The following is a 13,306-nucleotide window of genomic DNA, read 5'->3' as shown; positions in this document are numbered from 1 at the left end:
ATGATCAAAAAAGTTAAGTGGAATAACATGTAATGTTCATTTCAATATCGAATGTGGAATCTATGTGAACATGAACGTATGAAATAAGGGATCATGTGACTGTATCTGAATTGAAATAAAAGTATAAACACGTCTGATATGGAATGAAATGTGAAATCAGTGAGAACTTTCCTTATATTAATAAGCACCCTATTTGTGTGTAGCCAATGGAAAGGACAAGGAATATAGACGAATCTAAATCTTCTGACGCTAGAATTAGCCGGTTAGAAAGAATGGTTGAAGCCTTAATCGAAAATCTGAAACAACAGCAACAAGGGCAAATACATGTGCCTGAACCAGCTAATTATGATATGGTAACACTGACATAGAAATACAATAAGATGAAACCACCGGAATTTCAGGGGGGTATTGAACCGTTGAAAGCTGAGGCTTGGGTCTTAGAAACTGAGAAAATATTTGAGGTATTTCTGTGTACTGAGGCATATAAGGTTTTGTTGGCAACTTTCACACTTAAAGAAGAAGCTAGGAGATGGTGGATGTTAGTACGAAATGATAATGAATGTGTGACGTGGGAGAGGTTTAAAGAAATTTTCTTCGAAAAATACTTTCCCCAATGCATCCAGGATAGGAAGGTATCTGAATTTGCATAACTAAAACAAGACAAAATGACTGTGGCTGAATATGAAACAAAATTCACCGAACTGGCCCGATATGCACCTCACATGATAGACACTGACTACAAAAAGGCTAGAAAATTTGAAGGTGGGCTTGACTTAGATGTGTTTGATCGAGTTGGCATCTTAAAATTGCCAAAATACGTGGATGTTCTTGATAGGGCCTTAATGTCCGAGGCAAACATAGCAGCCTTGAAAACATCAAAATCAACATCATCAACTGAATTCGAAAGAACGAAACAGAAGAAACAAAAAGTCGAAATGACTAGTAATTCGATGACCTCTGCAAATGAAAAATCTAGGGCAATAACTGTGAACAAGGAGAGTCGGGGAAGCAATGTGAACAATGGTATACCTATTTGTAAAGAATGTGGGAAACAACATCGGGGCATTTGTCGCCGCTTATCAGGGGCTTGTTTTAGATGTGGTCAGAAAGGGCACTTGGCTAAATCTTGCTCACAAACTCATCCGAACAACACCTAGAGGCAAGGAAAGGTTTACACCCTAGTTCCAGAAAATACTCGGAACACTGAAACAACTGACTCAGGTATTACTTTAACTATGTGCAATTGTGTAATAACCCTCACCACTGATTACTGTTAAACTGAACTGATTATGACTGAGAACTGAACTGATAATGACTGATAACTGAACTGATTAAAGCACTGAACTGACTGACTGAAAACTGGAACTGAATTGACTGAGTGTGTATGCTAAATTGTATTCTATCTGTTGATTGACTATTTGATCTGTTCATGTTTTATGTTTAAACTACTAATTGAAGGCCTTATCGGCGGCCGAACTGGGAATTGATTGATATTTCTCGATCCTCATAATTAATGTGATTTTATGGTATATTTATCTGAAAACTGATTAGGTATGATTAAATTAGATTAAAATGAGTTAATTGCATAGGTTGGCCTTATTTACCAAACTAGCCTTAAGTGCCCACTACCTATACACCTTTGAGCTCATTGCACTTGAACAACATAACTTCATCAGCCATTTCCCTTGTGATTGCCGACTAGAGAGAGAGAGTAAGAGGAAAAGAGTGATTCAACTTGATTCATCTTTAGAATTGCTTGGAATTGAAAGGAGTTCTTGCTAGATTGAACCTCAAGACTAGTAATTAAGGAGCCTAGGTATGAATTCCATCCTCTTGATTGTGTCTTTAAGTTGATTCATGCATGATTCATGCTTCATTGTAGAATTAAGTCATGAATTGGTTCATTAATGGTGAATTGAAGCTCATTTCATGCATGCATGTTTGAATTGTTGAGTTGTGAGTTGATTTCATGGTAAAATGGTACATGCATGTCCATAATTTTGTAATGGTCCATGATTTCATCATGTTTTGGAAACAATTGGCTCTTTAGAGCATCAAATTGAAGCTTTAAATTGGTTTGAATCCATGCATGTTTGCATGTTCATATTGTTTTTGAAATTGGTTTGAAATTGGGTTTCAATTAAATACCCTTGGGCTTTGATTTCTCAAAATTGAGCTTTGAACTATGATATTCTATATGTTTACAAGTGTTTTCTGGAAATTCAGCCCAAGAGGATCGGTTTTGATGCTTTTAAACTTGAGTTTGAGCTTGGAGGTGCAATCTGGGATTTCCAGATTTTGCACTCCCGCTCGAGCGGGGAATTCGAGCATCCAGCATCTCTGCACTGTTTTACTATCCGCTCGAGCGGAGGACTGGGCGCTTGAGCGGAGTCTTGTGTCGCAAGCTCGAGCTGGCGTCGAGTGTTCGTCGAGCGGAGATTTCACCCATCCAGTACTTTTACAGTACGCTCGAGCGGGAAAGTTGACGCTCGAGCGTGTACCTTTGTTGCATGTCCGCTCGAGCGGGGAAACCTGCGCTCGAGTGGGACTCTGTTTTTCTGAAACTGCTGTTTGAGTGCATCTTTGCATCCTCATCCCATTCTAGGCATTCTTAGGCCCAGTTTAAGACATCTTGTTGAGGATATAGATGTAGAACACACCGAGGCAATTAGGGATTAAGTTATTATATTTCCCAACTGTGTAGCTTAGTGTGTGTTCAACCTGTTAACTGCGTAGGGTTGGCGACTGGGGAGGCACGCTCTAGCATACTGTAGCCCAAACTCTGTGAGTAACGATTGTGTAAAGATATGTTCAAAAATGATTATTTTCTGAACAACCGAACTGTACTGTTTCTGAACTGATTACTGTTAACTGAATGAATGTATGTCCTATATTCTGAACTGTATTGTGGCATCCTTAGCACCTACTGTTTACTGTTACTGTGACAGAATTCTCTGTCGGTTCCCTTGTTGGAACCACTACTGTTTACTGACTGATGGCCATCATTACTGTTCGGTCTTCTAGACCTACTGTTTACTGTACTGTTATGCTAACGGATGTACCGCATATGACTGTTTACTGTACTGAACAACTGAAATACTGATTGAAATGAACTGTTTTCATACTGTAAGGACATTCATTCTTAACCTCTTTACGCATTATGTTATTCACTGGGCTTTAGCTCACTGCTCATATATATATGTAGGTGTTCAGGCACCAGACCACGGCTAGGAGTGTCGGGGTTACTCCAGTTTTGTCAAGCCAGCCTATGTGCCTCACTGCGAGGTTCCGAGCCTATTTGTTAAGGCTTAGGGGTGTTTTAGATTTCCCCCTTCTGTACTGTCTTACTGTTTTGTATAGACTGAATGTTACTGTACTGTTATGCAGGGATCGAGTCCCTAGTCTGAAGGATTGTACATATTGTGTATACTGTTCTGTACTGTGTATGTATAAATATATGAAAGTCTTTTTGCATATAGACTGTCACAGCTCATTGGACATTGTTTATTTACTGTTTTGGCTTCCGCCAGGCCCTGTACTCTGTTTTACTGTACTACTGTTCTGCAGGCCTTCGGTAATCTCAGATTATTGGTTGGTTACGGTGCTAAACCCATAGGGCCGGGTTTGGGTCGTGACAGAGTGGTATCAGAGTGATACTTACCACGAGTTATACCGCACACACGTGTCCAAATGAGCTATAGGGTGTCCTAGAAAGTAATAGGGCATCACATGAGCATGATAAGTGTGTGGCTATGTTATGACTGAATCATGTTAAACTGTTAAACAAATGACTGCTTATAAAACTGTTATAACTGCTTATAGTGAAATGGATAATGCAAACACTGCAAATGAAACTGAAACCTCATCCTCTGAGGCCAGAATGGCCAGACTGGAACAAATGATAGAACTGATAACTGCTAGACTTGAACAACAACTGAACCAACAACCCCCACCTCTTCCTCCGGTACAGCCGGAACAAAATGTGAATGTGAAGGTACAAGATATGAATGCTAATGACGGGGATATAATAGCTCTCACCCACAAGTTCAGCAAAATGAAACCGCCATCCTTTCAGGGAGGCCCTGAACTGTTAAAAGCTGAAGCTTGGGTTCTGGAGACTGAAAAATTGTTTGAAGTTTTCCCGTGCACTGAAGCACATAAAGTACTGTTAGCCACCTTTACATTGCAAGAAGAAGCTAGAAGGTGGTGGATGCTCATCCGTGATGAAAATACCGTTCTGACTTGGGCTCAATTCAAAGGAGCCTTTTTTGAAAAATACTTCCCTCAGTGTGTAAGGGACAGAAAAGTAACTGAATTTGAACAGCTGAGACAAGGGGCAATGTCTGTGGCTGAATATGAAACGAAGTTCACCGAGCTTGCTAGATATGCACCGCATATGGTGGATACTGATTATAAGAAGGCCAGAAAATTTGAAGGCGGCTTTAATGTTGCAATTCTTGACCGAATAAATGTTCTGAAACTACCGAACTATGTGAATGTCCTTGACAGAGCCTTGATGGCTGAATCAAACATTGAAGCACTGAAAACTGAAACACCAGCGTCTGAATGGCGTGGTAAAAGGCAGGGATTTAAATTCAAGAAAGGCAAGCATAACCCATTGAATAAGAAACAGAATACGGGGTCAACAACTACGTCTAGTCAAGGAAACCGTACAACACCGCCCTGTTCTGAATATGGTAAAAATCACAAGGGAGTTTGTTACAAATTATCTGGAGCTTGTTACAGGTGTGGCAAGGTGGGTCACATGGTTAAAGACTGTCCCTCTGCCCCACAAGCTAGTAGTAAAGCTATACCAAGTGTAGCGGCATCAACTGTTACACCGAAACCGAACCCCAAAGCTACCGGGAAAGAGCCTATGAGGCAGGGCCGAGTGTTCGCCCTAGTACCGGGAGATGTCTAGAATACCGAGACCATTGTGTCAGGTATTCTCTCTATTTGTACTCAGAATGCTTATGTACTGATTGATTCGGGGTCTACGCATTCTTATGTGTCGCATGCTTTTTCGCGTAAATTGAATAGACCCTTAGAACCCATGAACTATCTGTTAGCTGTATCATCACCCGTTGGGGGATCTATGACCTGTGCATACATGAACCCTGCTTGTGAAATTATTGTTGGAGATGCACATCTGTTTATTGATTTACTGCCATTGAACATTGATCATTTCGATGTAATATTGGGGATGGACTGGTTAACGAAATATCATGCCACCATAGACTGTGTAACGAAACAAGTTGTTTTCCGTCCACCTGGTTTGCCTGAATTTGTGTTTAATGGGGTTGGAGTAGTACCTCCCCCGTATTTGATTTCGTCAGTGAAAGCTGTTAAATTGATTAGAAAGGGGTGTAAGGGATATCTGTGTTCTGTATTGACTGTGTCTACTGATGATAATGCTAATGTGAACTGTATTCTTATAGTCAGAGAATTCCCAGATGTTTTTCCAGATAATCTTCCAGGAGATTTGACTGACAGGGAGATTGAATTTACCGTTGATGTGATTCCCGGAACACAGCCAGTATCTAAAGCTCCTTACCGAATGGCTCCAACTGAACTGAAAGAACTGAAAGTGCAATTGCAAGAACTGTTAGACAAAAAGTTCATCAGACCTAGTACCTCACCATGGGGCGCACCTGTTTTGTTTGTAAAGAAGAAAGACGGCTCACTGAGACTGTGTATTGACTATCGTGAACTGAATAAGGTAACCGTAAGAATAAATACCCATTACCGCGTATTGATGACCTGTTTGATCAGTTACAGGGAGCTAAAGTATTTTCGAAGATTGATCTCAGATCCGGATACCATCAGTTGAAAGTTAAATCAGATGACATTGATAAAACTGCTTTTAGAACGAGGTATGGACATTACGAATTTTTAGTTATGCCTTTTGGCGTCACGAACGCACCAACTGCATTTATGGACCTTATGAACAGAATCTTTAAACCGTACCTTGACAATTTTATTGTTGTATTTATTGATGACATACTGATTTACTCCAAGAGTATAGAAGAACATGAACATCATCTGAGACTTGCCCTACAAACCTTAAGAGAACAGAAACTGTATGCTAAACTGTCTAAATGTGAATTCTAGCTTGACCGTGTTATGTTTTTGGGGCATGTTGTTAGCAAAGATGGAATTTCTGTTGATCCGCAGAAAATCGAAGCTGTAGTGAACTGGCCTAGACCAACCAATGTGACTGAAGTCCGAAGCTTTTTGGGTTTGGCTGGATATTACAGAAGATTTGTCCGAGACTTCTCCAAAATTGCTTTACCGTTGACTCAACTGACTCAGAAGGGGATATCATTTGACTGGACTGACCAAAGAGAATCTGCCTTCCAGGAGTTGAAAACTCGATTAGTGACTGCACCGGTTCTTACCTTACCTTCAAGTACGGATGGGTATACTGTATATAGTGATGCTTTTTATAAGGGTTTGGGATGTGTTTTAATGCAGAATGGGAGAGTAATTGCCTATGCTTCCTGACAACTGAGACCGCATGAAAAGAACTACCCGACCCATGATCTAGAACTTGCTGCAGTAGTATTTGCACTGAAAATTTGGCGTCACTACCTGTATGGGGTGACATGTGAAGTATATACCGACCACAAGAGCTTGAAATATTTCTTCACACAGAAAGAACTGAACATGAGACAGCGGAGATGGCTAGAACTGATAAAGGACTATGACCTACAGATACTGTACCATCCGGGAAAAGCCAATACCGTTGCCGATGCACTGAGCCGGAAATCGATTGGAAACTTAGCCTATTTGCTTACCGGACAGAAAGAGTTGCTTTGTGACCTTGAAAAATCTGAAATTGAAATTGTTTTACGAGAACAAGGTGGAACCTTAGCTGCTATTTCTGCTCAACCGGCACTGATTGAAGAAATTAAAGAGAAACAGCAACTGGATGACTTCTTGAAGAAGATCATCGAAGAAAGAGAATCTAAACCTAGACCGGGATTCAAATTTGAGAATAATGTACTGAAATTTCAAGACAGACTGTGTGTACTGAGTGATACTGAACTGAAAAGAAGAGTTCTGCAAGAGGGCCACAATTCAAAATTGTCTATCCACCCGGGGAATACGAAAATGTACCAAGACCTGAAATTGAATTTCTGGTGGCCGGGAATGAAAAAAGAAATTGCTGATTTTGTATCGAAATGTTTTCATTGCCAACAAGTTAAAGCCGAACATCAACGACCCGCAGGCTTATTGCAACCCTTACCGATACCGGAGTGGAAATGAGAGCATATCACCATGGGTTTTATAGTGGGATTGTCTCGCTTCAGTAAAGGTATGGACTCGATTTGGGTTATTGTTGATAGACTGACTAAATCTGCTCACTTCTTACCTGTTAAAACAATTTATAATGCGGACAAATTGGCTATACTCTATATTGACGAAATTGTTAGACTGCATGGAGTGCCTGTGTCCATCGTTTCTGACATGGATTCGAAGTTTACATCGAGGTTTTGGCAAAGCCTACAGACTGCACGGGGTATTGAACTGAGACTGAGTAGTGCCTATCATCCTCAGACAGATGGCCAATCAGAAAAAACCATCCAGACTCTAGAGGATTTACTGAGAATGTGTGTCCTTGATTTTCAGGGAAACTGGGAAAGCCATTTGCCATTGGCTGAATTTGCTTACAACAACAGCTATCATTCAAGTATTGGTATGGCGCCTTTCGAGGCGTTGTATGGCAGAAAATGTAGATCTCCGATTTGCTGGGCAGAAGTTGGAGATGGGCCTTTGCTTGGGCCCGAGATTGTATATGAAACGACTGAGAAAGTGAAACTGATACAACAGAGATTGAAAACTGCACAGAGCAGGCAGAAGAGTTATGCTGATGCCAGAAGACGAGACAGAGAGTATGAAGTAGGTGATCACGTATTTGTGAAAGTGACACCGATGAAAGGCCAGACTCGTTTTGGAGTCAAAGGCAAATTAGCACCGAGATACGTCGGACCATATGAGATTATTGAGGAAATCAATCCGGTGGCGTATCAAGTTGCGTTTCCTCTTGAAATGGAGCATATGCACAACGTCTTCCACATTTCTATGTTGAGAGACTACCTACGGGATCCTTTTCATGTAATAGAGCCTACCCGTGTAGTGCTGAGTGATGACTACACTTATGAGGAACGGCCTATACAGATTGTAAATAGACGGATCAAGAAACTAAGAAACAAAGAAATCTCGCTGGTAAAAGTTGACTAGCAAAACCACGGTGGCGTGTATGCCACTTGGGAAAGGGAAGATGACATGGCCAAAAGATATCCTGAACTGTTTCCATTGAATCTTGTTTTCTTCCAGAACGAAGGTAACTCGAGTTTAGAGGACTAAACTCTTTATAAGGAGGGGAGACTGTAATAACCCTCACTACTGATTACCGTTAAACACTGATTACCGTTAAACTGAACTGATTATGACTGAGAACTGAACTGATAATGACTGATAACTGAACTGATTAAAGCACTGAACTGACTGACTGAAAACTGGAACTGAATTGACTGAGTGTGTATGTTAAATTGTATTCTATCTGTTGATTGACTATTTGATCTGTTCATGTTTTATGTTTAAACTGCTAATTGAAAGCCTTATCGGCGGCCGAACTGGGAATTGATTGATGTTTCTCGATCCTCATAATTAATGTGATTTTATGGTATATTTATCTGAAAACTGATTAGGTATGATTAAATTAGATTAAAATGAGTTAATTGCATAGGTTGGCCTTATTTACCAAACTAGCCTTAAGTGCCCACTACCTATACACCTTTGAGCTCATTGCACTTGAACAACATAACTTCATCAGCCATTTCCCTTGTGATTTCCGACTAGAGAGAGAGAGTAAGAGGAAAAGAGTGATTCAACTTGATTCATCTTTAGAATTGCTTGGAATTGAAAGGAGTTCTTGCTAGATTGAACCTCAAGACTAGTAATTAAGGAACCTAGGTATTTATTCCATCCTCTTGATTGTGTCTTTAAGTTGATTCATGCATGATTCATGCTTCATTGTAGAATTAAGTCATGAATTGGTTCATTAATGGTGAATTGAAGCTCATTTCATGCATGCATGTTTGAATTGTTGAGTTGTGAGTTGATTTCATGGTAAAATGGTACATGCATGTCCATAATTTTGTAATGGTCCATGATTTCATCATGTTTTGGAAACAATTGGCTCATTAGAGCATCAAATTGAAGCTTTAAATTGGTTTGAATCCATGCATGTTTGCATGTTCATATTGTTTTTGAAATTGGTTTGAAATTGGGTTTCAATTAAATACCCTTGGGCTTTGATTTCTCAAAATTGAGCTTTGAACTATGATATTCTATATGTTTACAAGTGTTTTCTGGAAATTCAGCCCAAGAGGATCGGTTTTGATGCTTTTAAACTTGAGTTTGAGCTTGGAGGTGCAATTTGGGATTTCCAGATTTTGCACTCCCGCTCGAGCGGGGAATTCGAGCATCCAGCATCTCTGCACTGTTTTACTATCCGCTTGAGCGGAGGACTGGGCGCTCGAGCGGAGTCTTGTATCGCAAGCTCGAGCGGGCGTCGAGCGTTCGTCGAGCGGAGATTTCACCCATCCAGTACTTTTACAGTACGCTCGAGCGGGAAAGTTGACGCTCGAGCGTGTACCTTTGTTGCATGTCCGCTCGAGCGGGGAAACCTGCGGGACTCTGTTTTTCTGAAACTGCTGTTTGAGTGCATCTTTGCATCCTCATCCCATTCTAGGCATTCTTAGGCCCAGTTTAAGACATCTTGTTGAGGATATAGATGTAGAACACACCGAGGCAATTAGGGATTAAGTTATTATATTTCCCAACTGTGTAGCTTAGTGTGTGTTCAACCTGTTAACTGTGTAGGGTTGGCGATTGGGGAGGCACGCTCTAGCATACTGTAGCCCAAACTCTGTGAGTAACGATTGTGTAAAGATATGTTCAAAAATGATTATTTTCTGAACAACCGAACTGTACTGTTTCTGAACTGATTACTGTTAACTGAATGAATGTATGTCCTATATTCTGAACTGTATTGTGGCATCCTTAGCACCTACTGTTTACTGTTACTGTGACAGAATTCTCTGTCGGTTCCCTTGTTGGAACCACTACTGTTTACTGACTGATGGCCATCATTACTGTTCGGTCTTCTAGACCTACTGTTTACTGTACTGTTATGCTAACGGATGTACCGCATATGACTGTTTACTGTACTGAACAACTGAAATACTGATTGAAATGAACTGTTTTCATACTGTAAGGACATTCATTCTTAACCTCTTTACGCATTATGTTATTCACTGGGCTTTAGCTCATTGCTCATATATATATGTAGGTGTTCAGGAACCAGACTGTGGCTAGGAGTGTCAGGGTTACTCCAGTTTTGTCAAGCCAGCCTATGTGCCTCACTGCGAGGTTCCGAGCCTATTTGTTAAGGCTTAGGGGTGTTTTAGATTTCCCCCTTCTGTACTGTCTTACTATTTTGTATAGACTGAATGTTACTGTACTGTTATGCAGGGATCGAGTCCCCAGTCTGAAGGATTGTACATATTGTGTATACTGTTCTGTACTGTGTATGTATAAATATATGAAAGTCTTTTTGCATACAGACTGTCACAGCTCACTGGACATTGTTTATTTACTGTTTTGGCTTCCGCCAGGCCCTGTACTCTGTTTTACTGTACTACTGTTCTGCAGGCCTTCGGTAATCTCGGATTACTGGCCGGTTACGGTGCTAAACCCATAGGGCCGGGTTTGGGTCGTGACAAATTGTTTATATGGGAATTTGTGTGGAAGTGTACATTCCTTAACTTGATATAGATTGTGGACATGTTAATTGAACCAATTGAATTATTAGAATTATGAACCCCTAGTTATTAACTGCCTCGAAAACTTGCTAATTTTATGTGAAATGCCCGAAGCCCTATAACGAATTACTTGAGCTTTGGGAATTGTTGAGACTTATGGACAACGAGAACTTGCTGGGTTAAATCCTTGTACCGTATTGCAAAATTTAATATGAACTATTAGGTTTGACCTTTGAACTATGTTAGAACTATTGCACATGGGAACACATCATGATTGACTATAGTTTGAGAAATCTGTATGATCATGACTTGAACTGAACTGTTATATATTGACGGACATCATCGAATGAGTAGACCCGTGATCTTGAATTATATACATGAATCAGGCACGTACGGAATTTCTGAAATTGAGAACCTATGTCAGTTTGGAAGAACGAACTTTTGCTTATGAATTGTGAACGAATGCCTAAATGATAACTCGTACCTGTCTGTATGTTTCCATGCTTGCAATGATATTAGTATTGATGGGATTGAACCGTGGTTAATGAACACTTAGAGACTTACTGGTAGATCTGAACTATCGTGACTGACCTGTTGAACTATGCCCGAACTGTTAAATATGGAGACACACTATTATTGACTGGATATGGAACATGTTTGGACTTACATATGCTTATACCTTTGCGTGGGATGCTAATTAATTGAACTCGACACACTCTTTGTGTCCGCTACATTTGTATCTAGACTGAGTAGACTTATGACTTGTTGCCTTAACTATTGTATCTGGGGAAACTGTTTTGTGTTCATCTATATTAGGAAGGTTATTAGACTTTGGACATGTATATATATGACTATACCGTTTCCCAGAATGACTGATATGATTATTTGTTGATAACTTGACCATTGGGATTATGACTGTGGGATTGTGTGATTAAGTAAAGACCCCGAGTGATAAACTCTAAATTGTGAACTACGATTATTGAAAATTGACAAGACTGTTTGACTCGACTAGTGAGCCTATGCTTTAGCGACTGTATGACCGATTTGAAACTTCTGTATAACAATCTACTATTGTGTACCGCCGAGAAACTTTATGTGATACATCGTTGTGTACCTTATGCTTACATGAAAGACTCATTTGGGAAAGTGCTATATTGACTGTGATGCTTACCTCTCGATATGAACAATTGTATGCCTGTGCACCCACATATAAACTTACTTGGAGAATGTAACATTGTATATGACTTGAACTCTTCTATATGAACTATTGTGATATATAACTCTGATGTGATTTGAGAACCGAGGAACTTAGAACAACTGTAGAACTACTGACTATGCACCTAAGCGAATAAAGTATGAACTAGAACCTTTACCTAATCTAATCTGATAGAACTATGGTTTGATGAGACCTTTGTTTACCTGAGAGAACTTCTGTTTGATGACTCACGCTTGAACTTTGACTTGATATGGCTGAGTAGAACTTGTATCTGCCATGACCTGGTTGAGCCTTTATTGATTTGATCTGCTAAGACCCTTATTGAGAGCTATTATCTGATTTGATTACATTATGGGGGAGTGTGAATTACTTACGATTGAATAACAGGGCCATGCTGCTAAGGAAACTAACCGAATGCGAACTAGAATCAATCTTGAACCCTTAGGAAGAATGTGAACCGTCAACAACAGACTATGTGATTACGAATAGCTTCTTACCATATGCCTGTAACCGATTGGGAAAACACGTGAATGAGGTTATGAAATTTGGTAACTTGTGCTTGGGGAATATGGGAATACCGTATGCATGACACGTGGTTAATCACTCCAGTATTACCGTTACTACCATGAACTTGTTTGACTAAGAGAATGATTGCTTTTGTGTTACTGTACTTCAAAACTGATGGAATTTATTGATAGCAGACTGGTTCGATTATAAACTCTGATTACCTGGGAGGATACGCAATCAGTATGACTGCTTCTGTATTGACACATAGTACGATTGAATTTGTGGAAACTGAGGCTGATGAATAGTATATGAATGATTACTTCGGAATTTCGTTTACTGCTATGGGGTTAATGCACGAAATTGCCTTGTATTTCTGCTATACTTTGGATGACCTGGACTAACTGTAATGGATTACCGAATTGAAAACCAAGTTGAACAAAGACCTGATGAATGACTCGGAAATGAATAAATCAAATCTCTATAACTTAATGGGGGAAATTACTTATGAAAATGGAGACAGTGTGAATCTATGACCCCGATAAGTACTTGATATAAGTAATGTGAATAATAATGTAGTAAAGTTGTGTTCAACTGTATTTGTTTTCTGTGTGTCTAGAGGGGATTTGTTTTCTGAAATATTATGTGTTGTGCAATGAATAATTGTCCAATCTCTGATATGTATTTGTGTGACTCGTGGTATTATGTGATATCTGTTGGCTGTTACCCGGTATCGGAGGTTCCTTTATGGAAT

The sequence above is a fragment of the Camellia sinensis genome, chromosome 5 (assembly GCF_055761805.1).
Source record: "Camellia sinensis isolate YWXY chromosome 5, ASM5576180v1, whole genome shotgun sequence".
Classification (NCBI taxonomy): domain Eukaryota; kingdom Viridiplantae; phylum Streptophyta; class Magnoliopsida; order Ericales; family Theaceae; genus Camellia; species Camellia sinensis.
The sequence above is the reverse complement of the archived record's forward strand: the minus strand, read 5'-3'. Positions refer to the sequence as shown.